The 17479-nt window shown below is 51.6% G+C and overlaps 1 pseudogene; it reads right to left on the bottom strand.

Annotated features, from left to right (window-relative positions):
* Positions 1-16224: 16224 nt before the first annotated feature.
* Positions 16225-17182, bottom strand: LOC115337758 (annotated as a pseudogene).
* Positions 17183-17479: the final 297 nt, after the last annotated feature.

The raw sequence follows: 17479 nt of genomic DNA, 5'->3' as shown, positions 1-17479 counted from the left end.
TCTAACTTCTTAGTCCCCTTGCTTGTCCAGTGTCCTACATATTTTACCTCCTCTTCCACAAACTGTAGTTTTGACCGTGATACCTTGAGGCCTTGAAGGCTCAAGAAATTTAACAACCGTATGCTTTCTTTTCTGACTATCTCTTGATTCTCTCCTGCCAACAATAAGTCATCCACATACTGTACTAGCACGACCCCATCTTGCAACCGGTATTCCCGTAGAATCCGTTCTAGGGCTTGTCCAAATAAGTTTGGGGATTCCGTAAACCCTTGGGGAAGTACAGTCCACCTTAACTGCTGTCTCCTATGAGTGTCTGGGTCTTCCCACTCGAAGGCAAAATAATCTCTACATTCCTCCTTTAGAGGGCATGACCAGAATGCATTCTTAAGATCTATTACACTATACCATTGGTTCTCGGGCCCCAATTGACTCAACAGGGTGTGTGGGTTTGCCACTACCGGGAACCGGCTGACAGTCCGTTTATTGATTTCTCTTAGGTCATGCACCAGCCGATAGCTACTATTAGATTTTTTTACTGGTAAAATCGGGGTATTAAAAGGGGACACGCAGGGTTCAAGTACCCCCTTTCCCAATAGTCTCTCGATCTCAGGTTTTAGTCCCCTTCTCCCTTCATTAGATAAGGGATATTGTTTAATTCTCACTGGAATCTCGGGGTTCTTAATAACCACCCTCAAACGGTTCAATATCCAGTTTTCCAACTGTTTTCGGGAGTATACCACACTTCGGGGTTAATTTGCTTCTCGTCCACCTCTGTAAGGGGACAAAGCCTGATTTTTAAACTCTTCCTTTTCCACATCCACCCGAATCCCCATTTCTACGATTAAATCCCTACCCAATAGGTTATATTCCGCTTCAGGTACTAACAACAGCGTTCCGATTCCGTATCTGCAACTTGATTCCACCGCTACATCGTTTATAACAGGGACCCTAAAAGGTTCCCCTTTTGCTCCAATTACATTAGCTTTATCCCCGGATATTTTACATCCCGGAGGTAATGATTGTACCGTAGACCTCTCGGCTCCAGTATCTGCAAGAAAGGTCACCTCCTGGCGCTGAGGACACACTTCTAAAGTTATCAAGGGCTCTTTCTTACCAGGGGTCCTCAGCACATAGAGCCCCTGACCCCACTAATCCTCCCGGAACGCTTTTTCATCCTGAATCCTTTTTCTACATTCTCTCTTCATGTGTCCTTTTTTCCCGCAGTAGAAACATTCTACAGCTTTATCTCCTCTCCTCTCGATTCTTTCCTTATCTTCCCCACCAGGCCTACCGGGTCTCCTTATCACACCTTTCCGTCCTTCTCTTACCGCTGCAATCAGCAGCCTAGTCTGCCGCTTTTCCGTTTCCTCTTCTTGCCTCACATACACATTCTGGGCTTCTCTAAGTAATTCATCCAACCCCCACTCCTGCCAGTCTCAATTTTCTCCAACTTCTTCCTAATATCTCCCCACGATTTGGCCACGAACTGAGTTTTCAGCAACGCTTGTCCCACAGGAGTGGCAGGATCTACCCCAGAATATAACTGGAAGTTTCTCCTTAACCTTTCAAGCCATTCTGTCGGGGTCTCATCTTTTTTCTGTTGTTCACTAAAGGCTTTATTACTATTCTGTCCTCGTGGAACAGATTCCCGTATCCCCTGAATTATAATTGTTCTCAAGTCTGACATATTATTCCTGTGAGCCGGATCCTGATTATTCCAGTTTGGCCGATTTAAGGGCCATTTTTGATCCGCCGCTGGGCCAGCCTGATGTTGCTGGTCCCACGCTCTCATCCCAGCCCCTCTAATCATGTCCCTTTCTTCTACGGTAAATAATATGCCCAGGATAGACTGTAATTCATCCCATGTGTACAAATTCGGTCCCAAGAATTGATCCAGCCTCTCGGCTACCCCCAGGGGATCATCTAACAAACTCCCCCATTTCCTTCTTAAATTCCCTTACATCCCCTGTATTAAGGGGAACTGCCACATACCCCGGTCCCGGTCCCCCTGTGCATCCCCCCAGGCACTAACATTTCCCGAAGAGGAAACAATCTTTCCTCTCCTCGCCTTATTCTATTACGTGCAGACCTTCTGGGAGGGGGTGCCGGGGTCAGGGAATCAGGTTCCAAATCTGATCCTTCCTGGGCCTGGGCTATTTCCTGGCCTTGGGGTGGGTCCTGAGGCAGAGGGGCCTGAGGGGCATAGGGAGGGGGCCAAAGGGGGGTCCTTATCCTCTTTTCGAGGTTTATCTCGTCTGTTTTCCCTTAAGGCAAAGAGGAATGACGGCTCCCAGGATTGGGGAATCCATAAGGCAGCATATTCACTCTCCTCTGGGCTGGCTGGTGGTCTTTTATTGTTTACCCATATATTTAATGTTGACACAACCCAATCCTCAGAGGACCCGAACATGGGCCAGAGTACGTGAGGATTGCTGAGAGGTTTCCCACCCCAAATCTCAATACAATAATTAATCATCTTTTCCTTAGACTTATCCTTTTTCTTTGGAGAACTGTCCCAATGCCTTATCATCAGGCCTAAGGGACTATCTGGGGGTATGTCTGGTAACTTATCTTTCTTCCCCGTCCCAATGGGTCCAGAGGGCTTGCTTTTCCTCTGTCCCATCTTCCGAGGTGCCCTTATCCACACACACACTCACATCCCCTCGGTCGTGACTGGCTCCCTCGCGGGCTACGAGAACTGCACTACTGGAGGGTCCGCACTTGCGTGATCTCAGAGAGACCTCTCACACACTCACACCTCGGGATAACCACCCCAACCAAACGGCTCACAATTTACATACTCACCTGCTCCTGAGGTCTTCGTTTGGTCTTCGTGCACAAAATTTAAGGGGTCCTGCAGGTTCTTTTGCTCAATTATCGTAATTTAAAGGGGTTCGTGGGTCCAGGGTGTGGCGGCGGCACCTCCTCAAGACGGGGCTATCCGGGGATAGGGTGTCTCCCTGCTTGCGAGGGTCCGCACCAGAGAACCTGGATCCGAGTCACGGCACCAAGTTTGTTATAGAGGCTCGTGACAAATTGGAGGAGCCAATTTGTATTAAATAAAAAGATTGAATTTATTAGCAAGCGATAAGAGAGCAAAACAGCGCTGGGCGGCCGGGGAGTCTGCGCTCTACCAACGGCTCGCACTTTATGCTATAGTTACATTCCTTATATACAGTTTATGCACCCCTTTCTTGTAAGTCTCTGCCTTGTCCTGCTTCTTCTTTCTTCACTCGTGCAGGCAGATTCGGTCGATCTTCTCAAGGATGAGTGTCTTTTGATGTAGAATGTCCTTTGATGTGGAGAAGTACAATCGTGGCAGAATTAATCCCCTTATCTGGTAAATTGCAGCTGTTGTCTTTTCCCTCCTTATCTAGTAAGTTATAGCTGTTGTTCTTTTCCCGTGATCTTTACGCAACATTTAAGCAAGCTTTGTTATTTGCACGGGGCATCTGTTAAATCTCAATATGTCTCCTCCTCCTCCTTCCCGATTGGTATGCAAGATCCAAGTTGTTATATTGTAGTCTTATTATCATTACTTCGATTGATTCTATCTTGCTTTGAACAAGGGCTATAACTTTATTTAAAACACCTGGACTAAAAGTTAAGGTTAGCAGTAATATTCTGCAATTGTAACACAGTTCCAAAAAGTACAATAATATTGGTTAGGTGCGTTGTAATACCCGTTCCCTGGATTAAAACTAGGACAAAAATAGAAGGGCTTTCCATTCAAGCATGGACTTATGGGAGCCAGAGTACAAAGTGGGGCGGTAATGTCCCTACCCCCCACGTGAGATTTTATGAACAAAGTTAACCCATTTATTACAGACCTGGCCTCCCTCCCGGTGCTTGCGGGGTAGACATGGCCTCCCTACCAGCAAGCACCGGATTGACATGGCCTCCCCAACCATGGGGGTGGGGTAGACCTGGCGCCCCCTACCTGATCCTCCGGGGTACTACAGGTACCCTTACTGGTACTCCAGGGCAGTACCGATACCCCCACTAGTACTCCGGGGTAGCACCGATAACCCTCCCCCGGGTACTTGGGGGTAGTACCGATACCCCTACTGGTACTCCGGGGTACAACTGCTGTCCCTGCTTGCGCCCGGCGGTAGACCCACCCTCCCTACCTGACCCTCTGGGGTAGGCCTTGTGTCCCTACCTGATGCTCCGGGGTTACCTGGCCTCCCTACCAGCGCGGGCGTGGTAGACCTGGCCTCCCTGCTGGCGCCGGTGGGGTAGACCTGGCCTCCCTGCCCGCAAGGTCGGGGTAGACATGGCCTCCCTACCGGTGCTGCGGGTTAGACCTGGCCTCCCTAAACACGGGGGTGGGGTAGACCTGGCGTCCCGACCTCATCCTCCCGGGTAATACCGTTACCCCAATTGGTACTCCAGGGTAGTAGCGGTACCCCCTGATGGTACCCCGGGGTACACCTGCTGTTCCTACTGGTGCTCCGGTCTACACCTGGCTGCCCTACCTGAAAGCGCCGGGCTCAGCCCAGCGTCCCTACCTGATGCTCCGGGGTAGTACCGGTACCCCTACTGGTATTCAGGGGTACACCTGGCGTCACAATGGGTGCGCGGGGGTAGACCCGCCCTCCCTACCTGACCCTCTGGCTTCGGCCTGCTACCCCTACCTGATGTTCCAGGAAGGCCTGGCGTCCCCACCCGCATGGACGGGGTAGACCAGGCCTGCCTACCTCACCATCGGGGGTAGGCCTGGCGTCCCTTCCAGACCCTCTGGGGTAGTACCGGTACCCCTACTGGTACTCCAGGGTAGTAGCGGTACCCCTGCTGGTACCCCAGGGTACACTTGCTGTCCCTACTGGTGTTTCGGTCTAGACCAGGCCTCCCTACCGGCAAACACGTTGTTGACCTGGCCTCCCTAACCATGTGTGTGGAGTAGACCTGGCGTCCCCTATCTGATCCTCCGGGGTACTACCAGTACACTTACTGGTACTGCAGGGTAGTAAAGATACCCCCACTAGTACTCTGGGGTAGCACCGGTAACACCCACCCCCCCCCCCCCCCCCGTGGGTACTTGGGAGTAGTACCAATACCCCTACTGGTACTCCGGGGTACAACTGCTGTCCCTGCTGTCACCCGGCGGTAGACTTGCCCTCCCTACCTGACCATCTCGGGTAGGCCTCGTATCCCTACCTGATGCTCCGGGGTAGACCTGGCCACTCTACCGGCACTGGCGAGGTAGACATGGCCTCGCTGCCCGCAAGGTCGGGGTAGACCTGGCCTCCCTACCGGTGCTTGTGGGGTACTCCAGGCCTCCCTGCTGGCACCGTTGGTGTAGACCTGGCCTCCCTAACCATGGGGGTGGGGTAGACCTGGCGTCCTGACATCATCCTCCCGGGTAGTACCGTTACCCCTATTGGTACTCCAGGGTAGTAGCGGTACCCCTGATGGTACCCCGGGGTACAACTGCTCTCCCTGCTGGTGCTCCAGGCTAGACCTGGCCTCCCTACCTGAAGCGCCAGGCTCGGTCTGGTGTCCCTTCCGGACACTCCAGGGCAGTACCGGTACCCTACTTGTACTCTGGGGTACACCTGGCATCACAATGGGTGCGCGGGGGTAGACCCGCCCTCCCTACCTGACCCTCTGGTGTTGCCTTCGTTGGCGTGGCGACCTGGTTCAGGAACGGCACGGTGACCAACCCCAGGCCACTCAGGCCATCAGCTCACGGACACCAATGTGGTGGACGGCAAATGGCATTTATTTGTGAGTGACACGGCATTATATAGCTTGGGTTTATGACGTCACTTCCGTCCGCTTACCTCATACACTAAGCGCCATTGGCTACCTGGAGAGGGGCCCTATCTTTCCGTACAGCGCGACATCTTCCGGCTGCCAGACCCTAACTACCCACACTCTGGGGTAGGCCTGCTACCCCTACCTGATGCTCCAGGTAGGCCTGGCGTCCCTACCTGCGCAGACAGGGTAGACCAGGCCTCCCTACCTGACTGTCAGGGGTAGGCCTGGCGTCCCTTCCAGACGCTCGGGGTACTACCGGTACCCCTACTGGTACTCCAGGGTAGTAGCGGTACCCCTGCTGGTACCCCGGGGTACACCTGCTGTCCCTACTACTGTTCCATTCATTTCTTTCTGTCTTACCTTTCTCCTCTATACTCACAGAATCAGAGACATGTTTAAGACTGGAAGGGACCAGTTCAACCTCCTCAGCTGTGGAAGGGTCAGCTAGAGTATGTTGCTCAGCACCTTATCTAAGTGGGTATGGAGTACCCCCATGGATGGGGACTCCACAACCTCTCCGGGAAGCCTGTTCCAGTGTTTAACCACTCTCACAGTCAAACACTTTCTTCTGGGGTTCAGATGGAATTTTATACATTAATGGGATGCCCCTCAGCCTTTTCTTCTCCAGGCTGAACAATCCCACATCTCTCAGCCTTTCCTCCTAGGAAAGATGCTCCAGTCCCTTAAACCAGCTTTGTGGCCCTTTGCTGCACTTGCTTGAGTAGGTCAACAAGTATGATGCACTGGGCAGCGCAGCACTTGACACAGCACTCCAGCTGTGTGGCCTCAGCAGTGCTGAGTAGAGGGGAAGGAACACCTTCCTCCATCTGCCAGCAATGCTTCTCCTCATGCAGCCCAGGAGGCTGTTGGCCTTTGCCATGAAGGTGCATTGCTCGCTCATGCTCAGCTCCTTGTCCTCTGGGACCTCAAGGTCCTTCTCTGTGCAGCTGCTATCTAGCTGGTCGACCCCCAGCATGACGTCCACAGTGGGGTTGGATCACAGGCTGTCCTCCCCCAGGGACTTGTCCTTCTTGAAGATGAGCTTCACCTCTGGCACAGGTCCCACAGTGCTGCAGAGTCACCTGGGACAGCAAAGCCCTCTCCTGCCAGGGCTGCACAGCCCAGGCCTCTTTCTCTCTGGCCTTGGGGACTGCAGCTTTTGCTCTCACTGTGAGAACCTCATTCATCAGGATGTTGTCACCTAGCTTCCACTCCAGCATGCATAGGCTGTGAAGCCTTTCCAAGCAAGGAGTCCAGTCTTTTAGTACTAGGTTTCCATGTGACAAATCTGCCCGTGGCCTTGGTGCCACATCTGAGGTGCTGCAGCCCAAGTGCACACCAAAGGCCACAGCCTGGAGCACAGGCAGCAGGAGGCCTGTGTGCCATCCCAGAGCTGTGACATGAGTGGAATAAGAGCTGAGATGCAGAAGGACAGCTCCCACAGCTTTTGTGGTCAATGGAGATGCACCGTCCTTAGGAGACACTGATGACAGGGAAGACGAGAAGTGCAGGATGCCTTGTGTGATGTCAGGGCAGCTCAGATATATGGATGTTCTCTATGGGACACACAACAGGTTAGGTGGGAGCTTGTGTGTGGGTCAGCTTCTGAATAAAAAAAAGGCCATCCAGTGGGATGCTCACCTGGACCTGGAACTCCCAGAAGAGGAAGAGCTGCTCAGGGATGTGAAGACTGGTGTCAGCCTTGGCCATAGTGACCATGACATTGGAGTCTCCCAGATCCCCAGAGATGGGAAGAAGGAGAGTAGCAGAGAGCAGACCCTGCACATCAGGGAATGAGAATTTGGCCGATTGAGGGAACTGGCAGGTGGGGTCTAAGATGGCAGTGTCAGGGCACTGAGCAGCATCACCTGCGGCCTCCACCCACACCTCTGTCCATGGGCCCAGGAGACCATTGAAGCCTAGGCCTGAGTTTCAGCCCCAGCTTGATCCTTGCTGTAGGGCTACTGGTCTCCAGACACAGCCATAGACACAGCCTTGCCTGTCCATGGACCTTGTTGATTCGGACTTGCAGGCTCACTTCCCAGCTTGATTCTTTATGCGATGCACAATGGAAGGACTCTGTGGCGCTCCAAGTGCCAGACCCCAGCTGATTCATGGAGGCCTCGGGCCTTTCTGCTTCCTTTCTTCCTGTCATCACTTGGTCAGGTTTTGGGAGGAGAGGAAGGAAAAGCAAGGGTGGTTTCCAGGTGCCAATGACTGAAATGGGGGAGCAGAGCCATCACATGTGAAGTGATCTAAAGGCTATGCCAGTTCAAAACACTTATCTTCTGCTGCTATCTCAGAGGCCTTAAATCTTCAGCAGGAACCCAGCAGCTCTGAGATCCCTCCATCTCCCTCTCTTTTAGCAATTAAGCTGATAGGACCCCAGTCACAGGCTTGCTTTCAATTCTGTGTGCAGCCTAAAGCACCCCATTGGTCTGCAGATATGCCAGGAAACTTGCATAAGGAACCCACTCCTGTGGACAAGAAGGTGGATGTTCCCAGGAATCTCAGGAGGCGTGGCATACCCATAGCTGTGCTCAGGGAGCTGGTCAAATGCCTCGTCTCCATTGCTGTAATGGTGGCCTAGATGTCTGGTTCATGTGTCAACTCTCTCTGTGGCTGCTGACATTTAGTGAGCAACCTGGTCTGACCTCAGAGCTGGCCCTGCTTGGAGCTGGGCATTGGACTATAGACCACCTGAGCTCCCTTCCACCCTGAATTGTCCGATGAGATTATGATGTAGAGACCCTCGCCTCCAACTCGATCTCTTCTTGTACAGCGTGTGCCAAGGCACAGGCTCCTGGAAGGGCTGGTGGGAGAGAGACTGTTGGGGAGTGTCTAGTCCAGCCTCCAGGCTGGCTGTGACTTTGAGGAGCAAAGAAGAGCTCCAAAGGTGGAAATCACAACACCACTCCTCCTAGTCCATTTTATTTTTCCTCAGGCTCAGCCTAAAGCTCCCAAGAGGCAAGTTGTGGCTGTTGCCTCCGTCATATCATTGGCCACTGCAGAAGAGAGCTTGGCTCCACCATCTCTCCAGGTAGCTGTAGGCTCTTCTTAGGTGGCCCCAGGCCTCCTTCAGCAGGCTGGAGAGGCCCAGTTCCCTCAGACTCTCCTCGCAGCTCGTGCCTTAAGCCCCTCACTCCACCTTGGCAGACCTCCTCCGGACCTTCTCCAGTTTCTCCCCTCTCCTTTTGAAATGGGAGGCCCACTGGCTCATATGGCATCATCCTGCTGCCCAGGCCCTTCTCCTCAGAGCACTCCTTAGCCGGCCAGGTCTCTACCCATGCTGCTGCATGGAGTTGTTGGGCAGCTTGTGGGTTGGGATAAAAACAGATAATAGGTGAATGAAAAAAGTTTAAAACAAATATAAACCCAACCCAACAGGCAATGCAAAGGCAATGACTTACCACCTCCCACAAGCAGAGTGACACCCAGCCAGTCTCCCTTCAACAGACACCTTGAATGACAGGAAACTCCACCGCCTTCTTCCTCTGCCCGAGCTTTTATTGCTGAGCATGACATCATATGGTATGGAATATCCCTCTGGTCAGATGGGGTCAGCTGGCCTGGCTGTGTCCCATTGCCCCTCAACTTCTCACCCACCCCCAGCCTACTCACTGGGAGGGAGCAGAGTGAGAAACAGAGAAGGCCTTGATACTGTGCAAACACTCTTCAGCAACAGCTAAAACGCTGATGTGTTATCAACACTGTTCTAGGCACCAATGCAAAACAAAACACCATAGGGGCTGCTACGAAGGAAGTGAACCCCACCCCAGCCAGACCTTGGACACTTGAACCAGGGTCCCAAAAATGGACACAGTAAAGTACAGGTGGTTTGACAAGTGATGGGCAGGGGAGACAATAATTTCCCTCAGTCTTTTGGTGAGGCTCTTCTCTCTACACTCCAGGACACTGCTGGCCACCTCTGCTACCAGGTAGCCCTGGATCATGTGGATCACTGCTGGATCGTGTTTTGCCTTCTGTCCCCCAGCACCACCAGGGCTGTTTCCTCAGAGGTGCTCTCTGGCCAGGCAGCCCCCTTCCCCAGCCACTGCAGGGTGTTAGTCTATCCCAGGCACAGGACCTGGCCTTTGTCTTTCTTGTATCTCACAACGTTCCTGACAGGACAGTCCTTCTGCCTGTTAGGTTCCCCTGAATGGCATACCAAGGCACAGGAATGGTCCTCCCAATATACTGCCTCCAACAAACGTGGTGAGAGTTGCCTCCTCCGGGTCATGGATACAGGTGTAAAACTGCACAGCGCCCAGGAGAGTCCCCTGTGCAGCCCCACAATGTGCCAATATGTCCCACTGGCCTCCAGGTACGGTATGGCCCCTTCACCACTGCTCTCAGCCTCATCATCCAACTGGTGTTTTGCCCATCTCTTTGTCTATCCATCCAGACTGTAATGTCCTAACTTGAGCAGAAGAATATTGAGGGAGACTGTGCCAAAAGTCTTGCTGAAGTGGAGGTAAATAACATCCACCATGCTCCCCTCATGCACAAATGCACTTCCCTCATCATGACAGCAATCAGGTTGGCAAGGCATGATTTACCCTTGGGAAGTCCATGCTGATGTTGTCCTTTTTTACGTGCCCAGAAATGTCACCCATGAGGAGTCATTCAATGGCACGCTCCTCATCAAAGTGACCTTGTACAGCCTGTGGTTCCCTGGGTTGCATTCTTGGCCTCTTTAGGAGACGGGCGCAACTTGGGTTTGTCTTCACTCTCAAGAGACCCCTACCAATTCCATGACCCTTTACAGAGGACATTCCAAAGAAATATCAGTCTTTCCCTGTGACTGCGTTACCACTATTCTGCCTGTTCTTTGGTGTATTTAGTTTCTCTAGTCTTTCATGTAGTTACACCTGTCCTGACAAAATGACCATTTGTGAAAGTCATCTTTTCAGATGCAGGCTGCCTAGGCAAAGGCCCTTTCCATTATGCTCCACTTCTCCCCTTGCTCTTTGTTCATTCAGATACCTCTCCCCTATGCAGCTGCTTTGAGCTTCAGGGAGTTAAAAGCTTGCCTGTCTTCCAGTAGTCTAATAGTCTCTTTAGCCAATTCTTTAATTGTGTTTGTATCTAACTTTTTCGTATTCATGAGAAACATTTCTCGTAAGATTATCCCTTGTAGACAGGCAGCCTCATTAGGGGCAGCTGGACTTTGCATATGGTTGAGGAGTGTGACGTTGTTTATGAAACTTGATTATGATTTTCTTTGCTTTGCTTGCAAACAGGAAAAATTCTTCTGGGCCTGTGTGCAGCCAGTTCTCTAAGGAGAGCAGGGGGGAGATGATGCAATGGAGCTGTAACATCCAGCTGTAGAGATCAGTGGAGAAGTCTGAGGCAAGGAACAGAGATGTAAGCCCCAGGTGGCCAAGGTCAGAAGTGGTGAGGTTTGAGAGGTGAGGAGCAAGGTTGTCCATACAGTATCAGAGCTCAAGGGACTGCTTTTCCTAGCTGTCCAGACCTCCTGAGGAGACACTCTGGATCATTATCACTTGGAGAATGCTTCTATCACCTCTTCTCTAAACTGAAAAGTAAGAAAAACTATTCTTTAAAAGAAAAAAACCATGGGTATAGGTGCAGTTTGAAATCTTCCTCCTTAACTACACTATGAAATTTTTCTAATTAGCTGTACAAGTCTTGAAGACTTGGAGAAAATTGCAGGAAGAAAGAAGGCTCGTTAGAACTTTCTGTATTTTAATGAGCCCCATGGTGTGTTTGAGGCTGAGTCCATGGACCTCAGCTACTGAGAGCAGACTGAAAGAAACTTCTCAAGAAGCCAAAGTCAGAAGCAAAGTACCTTGAAGCATTAATGGGCCCCACTGAGGGCCATTACTGACAAAGCCTCCCCAGGGACTCGTTAGAGCAGATAACTGGAGGCTGTGATTGCAGGTAGGCAAAAGCACTGTGAAGGTGGCTCTAATGCTGAGAAAATATTTGGTTTGTTTTATGCAGCAGAAAGGCCAAGCCCTGATCCCCAGGCCCGGGGAAGGCAGATCCTGTGCCTCATGCATGGCTCAGGGCTCTTCCTGGGGGCAGCGAGATGTGAGGGTGAGCAATGCCAAGTGTAGGAAAACTGTACAGTGTATCCTGGTTTCCCCAAGCAGGGGTGAGGAAGAAACCAAGTCAAGAGCCTCAAAACAAGTTTTACCTGGTAGGCCTCAGTGGCAGAAGCTACTGTCAAATCCAAGATGACAAATCCCTTGGACCTGTTCTGCCTTTCAGCCTTGCCAGAGCACTTGGCCATCTCTACTGCAGGCTGTCATAACCTGTCCCATGCTTTACCTCTAAGCAGTGCCTCTGATTTCCTGCTTCACCAGCCCCCAGGGATGGTCCCTTTTCTGGTCATTCCCTCCATGGCCTTTTCAGGGATGGCCCTCACTGGAGCCCACTAACACGCTCGGAAACTTGGAGGCTTGCTGCTGACTTTGAAGTCTCTAGGGGCTTCTTCAATCTTTCAGGATCTGCAGTTCAGGATGTCAGCACTAGAGGGCTCATTAACATGCAAAACACCCTAACAAGTCCAGTCGCTGTGCATCATTTTCCTTTAACTCTTCAATTCTGATGTGGTTAATTAGTGCAGTTTCAGGAGTGTAATCAACGGGAAGTGATATGAACACTAAACACCAAAAGAAAGGGTTTATTTTTCTCAACGTTATTTTTCTGCTTATACCTGAATTGATATTATCAGTCTCTAATTGATATTGATCCTGTGCATCTCCTAATGCAGTCTAAATAGATATGAAAATCCAGAGCCTTCATGTTCCACAGCCTATGGTCAGTTTTCATCCCTACCCCCAACCTACCATGTCTCTCATCAGCCACCTGGGACTTGGAGCAGCCCTGTTCCAATCTGACCTTTCACCACCGAAGGCTGTAGCTGCATGTTTCAGCCTGTTGGCACCAATTCCCAGCTGTTTTACTTGGAGACTGAGAGGCACACAGACACAAAAGGGTGTTTCTTAATTGCCAACAAGCAAAAACAAAGGCAGGCATAGTTCAGTAAAAAATAGAAGACATTCCTCAGCTAGGTATTAAGTCCACATTACATCCACTGAAACCTGCTTCCTACAGTGGATAACCTTAGGCCAACAGAAAACACATTTTTGGTTTAGTCACAGATGCCAGGACCTCCCCAAAAGTTCCCTGTCCTTGACTTTGTTTGTTTGTCCATACTCGCTCTTTTGCAGACAGCGTGTCACACACTGAAGTCACGAGCTCCCTCAACTCACAGAGAGAAGCAAAGAGACAAAGGGAAGGAAATGCTCCCTTCTGAAGAGCCAAATCTGCACCAACCAACCCCAACATATCTGGGTTACAGGAACGTCTTCAAGCAGACTCTACATCATCTAGACACACTTGGTTTTCATTCGCTGCTTGGTAAATTACAGGTACCCTCCCTTGTAGGTGAAGGGTGGGATGAGAGCGATCACCTCTCACACTAGACATTATTTCTTTGCTATCAAGCAATGTCCAAAACTGGTAGCACTTCCCACCTATCATCCCTTTTTTGAGGTGGCCAAATCTTTATGGGCTATACAATGGCATAACATCGTGGCCCTCCAAGTGCCAGACCCCAACCGATACACCACAGAGGCACAGAGCACAGCTGATGAAAGGAAATGCCATTCCTATCTGATAACCTGATAAACTTCTCCAATGCAATGGCTGCCTTGGTAGATGAGTAAGGCTTTTGACACTGTCTCCCATAAAATCCTCGTAGAGAAGCTGCTGAAGCACAGGCTGGATGAACAGACAGTGAGGTGGATTGAAAACTGGCTGAGTGGCCGGCCCACACAATGGTGGTCAGTGGCACGAGGTCTCCCTGGAGGCCGGTCACCAGTGGTGCACTGCAGGGGTCAATACTGGGTCCAGTCCTGTCCCTTCAAACCTCAACTCTACTGTAGTTTTGTGGTCCTGTGATACCCTTTCAGGAAAATCAGTGCTGCTGGGCACCTCTCTGAAGTGTCAGCACCCATGAATCAGCAGGCATTCTCCATCTCCTAGGCATGCACACAGCATGGAAAAAAAAAATCTCTTTCATCCCTGACTTGCAGAAGAGGGGTCTTGCTTCCTGACATCTTCCCAGGACACACCTCCTCCTCTTCCCAACCACAGACATCCACTGCTTTCCTTTTCTGGCCTCAGAGAGGGTTTCAGGATTTGCTAAAGCCATCGGCCACATCCTTGTTTCTCGCTGACATCCCTCGACCCTCTCTCTGAGCCCTACACACGGCCAATCAATGAGTGCTGCTCAGAGCTGCTCGCTCTTCAGAAGAGGCCTTGAGATTCCTGCATATTCCTGGTGCTTATTAACGATCTTCCTGACTCCCTCCAGAGCTCATGGCAAACATAGTTGTCTACAACAGGGCCTTTATGACCATCTTTTATGAAATCATTGTCTTTTTAAGATCTCTGCAGAAAGAGTAGCTACAGAAAAACACCTAATACAGAAAAACAGAGGCTGAATGAAGTGCCAGGAAGAACCAAGTGAGCAACACCCAAGGCTGCGGCTTCCTGGCAAGGAGTCTTTCCTGTTTGTCACCTTTTCTCGTGAAAGAAACAGGAAAACTGTCCATCCCATGGAGCTCTGCAGAAGGAAGTTGGAGCTGTACGTTGTGTGAGGGGATACAAGCAGGATCAGCAGGTAGAAAAGACTTTGGTAGGGAAGGCTTTACGAGGGAGCACCCTGACTTCACCCAGATAAAAAAGAGACCAAGTAGTGTGCTGACATGATGGTTAGAAGTGTTCCAGGATAAAAGAGTGTGGATGAGAGCAGGTGGGAGAGATTTGGTTTGCAGAGGTTTGAGGTAGCACTTTCCGTGTCTGAGCAGCCTGAGGTTTGGAGCCAGGGGAAAATACAGAAGCTCTCAAGGACCTTTTGGAATTAGTGGAACTATCACTACTAGCAGTAACAGGAAAGCGCTGAAAGGGAACTCCTTAGTATTCTCGATGATGAACTAGAGCTTTTTAATTTTCTTGCTACTTGAGAAAATAGCTATGAGTTCTCAGTGATGAGCCTCTGGTATGCAATTCTGAGAACAAGCGTCCATGATGGCACCTCCTGGCAGCTGCTTCATGGCCCCTGTCAGCGCCCTGTCCCTGTGCTGGCCCAGCCCCACTGCCCATACACGGTCCCACAGCCCCACTCTGCAGGCACAGCACGGGAAAGGGGAGAGTCGGGGTGGGAAAGCTTCCCCCATTTGTGATTTATGACCCTCCTATTTTTGCAGCTGCCCCAGCGCCCGACCCCTGCCCTGCCCCAGCCTTGTCCCATGTGGAGCTTTGCAGACAGCTCTGCGCCAGGGTCTGCCAGGGTCTGGGGAAGGAGCGAGGCTGGGCAGGGCTGTCCGTTCCCCCACACCAGCCCTTGGGCCACCAAGAGGGTGGAGGTGGCCTCACAGCCAAACTTACCTGTAAACCTGGAATAACTGGCAAGTGCTGGACATGGCCAAAAAGAGATGTTGGGAGTGATGAAGACCCCGAGCCACCTTCCCTGTCTGACCACACCGCAAGGGCACCGACCGGCCTCTTCTGTGCTCTGCACCTGCGTGTCTTCCATGCTTGCCGCAAGCCCTGCCTCTGCACCACAAACCCCCGGTGTGAGTCCTTGCTCTGCATGGTCACACACTGCAAGCTACACACTGATATTTTTCTCTCCTGGGTGCTTTCCAACCCAGACCAGCTCCCCCTAAACTCTTCCCACTTCCCTTAACCTCTCTGCACCTCCCCTGCCCTCTCCCCAGCACAGCCCAGTCTGGCATGGCCCCACACCAGTGCCCACCACAGGGTGCAGCAGAGCTCTGGGCACTCACCCCACAGCCCCAGACCCTCTGAAGGGCACACCAGCTCCTCGGGGGCGGAGAGTGGTGAGCCGCAGGGCTGGGGGGCATCTGTGGCACAAGGCATGGGGAGATCCACTTGTATGATGGAAATGCTGCAATGGAAGCCAGCTCTGTCACACAAGTGCCCACTGCCCGTCCTTGCCTGCGGCCACAGGCCTGCCACACAGCAGGACTGTGTTCCACCAACCAAAGGGTTCAGAAGGAAAGCATGCAAGTGGGAAGAGAGCAGCTCGGGAAAGACCAAGCACTGGTGCTCCCTGGCACTGCTGCTGTGCCGGGACTCTTTTCTTCTTCCCCTCTGCACACAGGCACTGCTCCCTGCAGCTGCAGAGAAGGTCTTGGAGGAAGGATCTCAGAAGAACAAGTCACTGCAGGGCCCTTTATTTTGTTTAAACACACAGAGGGCATAGCTCATTTGCCCAGCCTCCAGGACACAAAATCTGGATCGACTGTGAATTAGAAACCAGAGGAAGACAGACATTTCTTTGTGGAAATCTTTCAGATAAGTAAAAGAAAGTGAAATAGAAGAAATAAAAACCACACCCAAAATTCACCATAAAAAGACCAGCAGAAGACAGGTTTGGTCTGCAAAGAGATATAAGTACTATGCAGAAGACAAGAGGCAGTTTATTCCTACTGAAAAGCATCCAGTGATTAGTTTTCTCAGGGCATCCTTGATCTCATGGTTTCTCATGCTGTAGATGAGGGGGTTCAAGGCTGGAGGCACCACTGAGTACAGAACTGCCACCAGCAGGTCCAGGGATGGGGAGGAGATGGAGGGGGGCTTCAGGTAGGCAAAAGTGCCAGTGCTTATAAACAAGGAGACCACAGCCAGGTGAGGGAGGCAGGTGGAAAAGGCTTTGTGTTGTCCCTGCTCAGAGGGGACCCTCAGCACAGCCCTGAAGATCTGCCCATAGGACAGCACAATGAAAACAAAACACCCAACAGCTAAAAAGAAAGAAACTACAAGTACCCCAACTTCCCTGAGGTAGGCATCTGAGCAGGAGAGCTTGAGGATCTGGGGGATTTCACAGAAGAACTGGTCCACAGCATTGCCTTGGCAGAGGGGGTACTGAAAATGTACTGGCAGTGTGCAGCACAGCATAGAGGAACCGACAGCCCCAGGCAGCTGCTGCCATGTGGACACAAGCTCTGCTGCCCAGGAGGGTCCCGTAGTGCAGGGGTTTGCAGATGGCAACGTAGCGGTCGTAGGCCATGACAGTGAGAAGAAAATACTCTGCTGAGATCAAAAAGAATAACAGAAAGACCTGGGCAGCACATCCTGGGTAGGTGATGGCCCTGGTGTCCCAGAGGGAGTTGGCCATGGCTTTGGGGACAGTGGTGGAGATGGAGCCTAGGTCAAGCAGGGAGAGGTTGAGGAGGAAGAAGTACATGGGGGTGTGGAGGCGGTGGTCACAGGCTATGGCGGTGATGATGAGGCCGTTGGCCAGGAGGGCAGCCAGGTAGATGCCCAGGAAGAGCCAGAAGTGCAAGAGCTGCAGCTCCCGCATGTCTGCAAACGCCAGGAGAATGAACTCAGCGATGGAGCTGCCGTTGGACATTTTCTTCCTCTGGGCATGGGGTGCTTTCAAAGTAGAAAAAAGACAGTGAAGAGTCAGGGCATTATTCTCTGAGCAATATCAAAGCCATTTCCCATAGACCCTCCCACTCTCACACAGGCAGACCCTTTTACTTTTCTTAGGAGACCTTCCTTCAGGCCTGTGGCTGGAGCCCTGCTTGGTGCTGGCCGAGCGTGCAATGAAGAGCAGGGCCTCTGCCCATGGGCTCTTGAGAAGTCAGCCCTGCTCTGCAGCAGTGGGTTCATGGGATCGGTGCAGGCAGGGGCCAGTCTGGTGTTT

This window comes from Aquila chrysaetos, assembly GCF_900496995.4.
Source record: "Aquila chrysaetos chrysaetos chromosome W unlocalized genomic scaffold, bAquChr1.4 W_unloc_6, whole genome shotgun sequence".
Taxonomy (NCBI): domain Eukaryota; kingdom Metazoa; phylum Chordata; class Aves; order Accipitriformes; family Accipitridae; genus Aquila; species Aquila chrysaetos.
Note: the sequence above shows the minus strand (reverse complement) of the source record. Positions and strands in the feature narration are given on the sequence as shown.